Genomic DNA, 3,952 nt, shown 5'->3' with positions numbered 1-3,952 from the left:
TCTATTACCACATAAAAAATTGTGTGATATAGTGTATATATCTTTATAGACAAACACTGTATCTTTCTCTATACAGTGATTTTTTTTTTTAATTTATTTTTTATTGTTATTTCCCCCAACACATTTTTTTTCCCACTATATAGCACGGGGACCCAGTTACACATACATGTGTACATAATTTTTCTCCCATTGTTGTGCTATGTTCTAAGTATCTAGACATAGTTCTCAGTGCTACACAGCAGGATCTCATTGCTAATCCATTCCAAAAGCAATAGTTTACATCTGTTAATCCCAAGCTCCCAATCCCTCCCACTCCCTCCCCCTCCCCCCCCCCCCAGTCAACTACAAGTCTATTCTCCAAGTCCATGATTTTCTTTTCTGTGGAAAGGTTCATTTGTGCTGTATATTAGATACCAGATATGAGTGATATCATATGATATTTGTCTTTCTCTTTCTGACTTACTTCACTCAGGATGAGAGTCTCTCATTCTAAACCATGTTGCTGCAAATGGCATTATTTTGTCCTTTTTTATGGCTGAGTGGTATTCCATTGTGTATACATACATCTTCCTAATCCAATCATCTGTGGATGGACATTTGGGTTGTTTCCATGTCTTGGCTATTGAGAATAGAGCTGCAATGAACATGAGGGTGCATGTGTCTTTTTCAAGGAAAGTTTTGTCCAGATATATGCCCAAGAGTGGGATTGCTGGATCATACGGTAGTTCTATGTATAGATTTCTAAGGTACCTCCATAATATTTAGAAGAGATTTTCAGGACTAAAGTGTATTTATCTCTTTAAGATTTTTGCTGTGTAAATTATCCTTGAGCATTTTTATTTGCAGTGTATAAGAATTTGTTTACTTCCCTCCCTTTAGCATCATTGCATAGCATAATTTAAGTATGAAACCAAGTAAACTAGTCAGTTTTTCCATGATGGTGCTATATAGCAATCCACTTCAAAACAGTGGATTTTAACAAACTTTATTTGGTCATAGCATTGATCCATGCTGTGGGTTGGTGGGGCTGGATGCAAGCTTCAGACTGGGCTCAGGCTTCTTGCTGGTCCAGGTCTACTTCGCATGTCTCTTGTTCCTTCTTGGGTAATATGTTACCTGAGCATATGCTTCTCATGATCACCAGGCTGCACCCAGACTAACAGGAATACTTGACGCCTCAAGGCCTTGACTCTGAACTAACTGAGGTATGATCATCTACCAGTATCCTATTGAGTACAAGTCATGTGGCAAAGCCACAGGAAAGTGACTGGAAAAAGAAAAGTGGTGAAAAGGGAAATCCAGTCTGCCAGAGGAGGAGAGTGTCATTTGCTGAATATTTGGAACTTCTATTTTTAATAATACATTATTCTTTCAATTTGCATTATTTTATCATTAAGTATCTGTGTTTGAGGACATCTTTTTGGTGAATAGTCTATCTATGACTCAGAAACTTAGAAAGTATATGTCTTCAAATCAACAATACCTTATTCTTTAGAATTTCTAACACTGACAGAATTTTTATCAGATAGTTCCTCATCAATATGCTATGTAAATATTTACTTACAATTTTTCTGGTTTCAAAAAAATTATATATTGTAATGTTTAAACATTTACTTCATCTGAATGTATTTTGGTATATGTTGAGATATGAAATTAGTTTTAAAAATTCCAGTTTTATTAATTTATTAAATAATTATCTCACTGATATATTGAATAATTCAAACTACTTACATTTTTGATAGTTTTATTTTATTAAAAATAATATCATGTATATTACTGTTATCTTCACTTTTGTTTCTCATTCCTCTTGATCACAACAGCCAGAACCTAACTATTGCAGTGGTCAACTAAACCAGATCTTATGTAAATTCATAAATTCCAGCTTCTCTTCTTTCCTCTTTTCTCATTAAAGAATTAATTTTAATCCATATATACAATGTGTTTGTCACTGTATGCTGATTTATCTATAGAACTAATTAGTTTCTGTTGTTTTATTCCAGCTCTGTATCCTTACTTATATTCTCTTTATTAGATAATTTTGCATTCTGAGAGGAGCATGAGAGCCAGCCATTGGACTGTCCTTATTTGGGACATGAGTTGAGATTGCTTTTTTCCATCCACTTGAAATTAGACATGCCCAAGTCACTTGCTTTACACAAATAAATATTAGGGAAAGTGATATGTCACTCAATTTTGGTTGAAAAATTTAATTGCTAAAACTTTATTCTTATATTTCCTTTGAATATTGTGATCTTAGAAGAGTGAAAAGAGGTTGGGCTCACTCAGCCCAGATCCTTGAACAACTGCAATGAGCAGAAGCTCTTACAACCCTCATTGGATTAGTGGCCTGAGAAAGAAATACATATTCACGCATTTTTGTGATTATTAGTTTCCATAGACATTTTCATTTTTGTTCACTGAAATCTTGCCATAGATTTAAAAATATTGGCATTGAATCAAATTTAAAATAAAATGAAACAGCTGAAAGGTAATGCAAGGCAGTTAGAGCAAAGATAGTTGTGGGCCAAATTTGATCCATATGCTACAAAATAAATATCTCTATATTATTTTTCCCACTATGATTTTTTGCCAGTTTCTCTTTGAATCTCTTTTCTTTTTTGAAAAAAAAACAATGTCTTTTTTTTTTGGCCACTCCCCTGGCATGTGGAAGTTCCTCGGCCAGGGATCAAACCTACACCTCAGCAGTGACACTGCAGTAGTGGGTTGGATCCTTAACCCACTGCATGGTAAAATAACTCTTCTTTGAATTTTTAATATGTTTGTTTTAAAGTGTTTGCTGGTTAATATTTCAATGTATATTTATTAAAACATACTGATTCTTTGGCCAAGCAGTTTACAAAGCATAGCATGTTTAGATATGAGAAGAATATTCACAACCTGTAATGAAATATAGACGCATATGTATATGCATATCTATATAGTTGAAATACATTTCTAGTCCTAGATGGAGCCATTCTTGCTGGGTTGCTTCCTCAGTGAACCCAAACTTGGATAACATTCCTCTCCTTGTAAATGTTCCACTTGGCCAGAAATGCAGTATATCCAGTCAACCAATCTCCATTCACTAAGCCAACTCTAGGCTCTATACTTATTTCTTTGTTCCTTATTCAGTTTCTATTTTTCTCTTTATGATCCCTTCTTCTTTATCCTATAAAATCTTCCTGCCTTCCTCCCTCTGTTCCTGTCTCTGGGTCTTTGGAAACAGACACTTCCTGCTTCATAAGGTGTTCAATAAATTTTATTTATTTATCACCTAAATTATATTTAATCATTTTAAACTCTCTCTCTATATATAACTATATGCACATATGTGTCTGTATCAGTTTATATACACATATGTTGTATATAATGTGAATAAATATGTATACACACATGCATACATTGTATTTATATGTGCAGTACATACATGTGTGGTAGATTCTCCTTACAATCTTTCCAGCTAATCAATTCTCAAATACACAATTTTTGTTCTGTATATGAAATATCTGCTCAAATAAACAAGAAAAATTATTTAAAGAATAATGTAAATAAATGAGAAAAATAGCATTTATTAGATGCCTATCTATAATAAGTACTCAGTGTTATGCATGTCTTTTTTATACTTCGAAAATTCCTATGAAATATATGCCATTATTATCCCCATTCAGCAAATGAAAAAAAAAATGAGCTAAATATCAGAGGTGCAAAAGGTCATACAGCAGATAGAAGTGGCTTGACAAGAGTCTTTCTGAGTTTGAAGCACATACTGACTCATTCTTTGCTTGATCCCAGCCCTCATTTCACAAAGGCCTGAAGACAGAGCAGATGGGGTGGTGCTATCACTGTGGGAGTGACAGTCATTGAGAGTCTTGCCTTAGGACATGTACAGCTCACTTATTTTTATTTTTTTATTTATTTACCAAAGTATAGTTGATTTAAAATGTATTCATTT

The sequence above is a fragment of the Sus scrofa genome, chromosome 13, assembly GCF_054392235.1.
Source record: "Sus scrofa isolate SSC_HxYL_T2T_F1_AM1 chromosome 13, Sscrofa_HxYL_maternal_Yorkshire_Landrace_v2.0, whole genome shotgun sequence".
Taxonomy (NCBI): domain Eukaryota; kingdom Metazoa; phylum Chordata; class Mammalia; order Artiodactyla; family Suidae; genus Sus; species Sus scrofa.
This window is presented reverse-complemented; position numbering follows the sequence as displayed.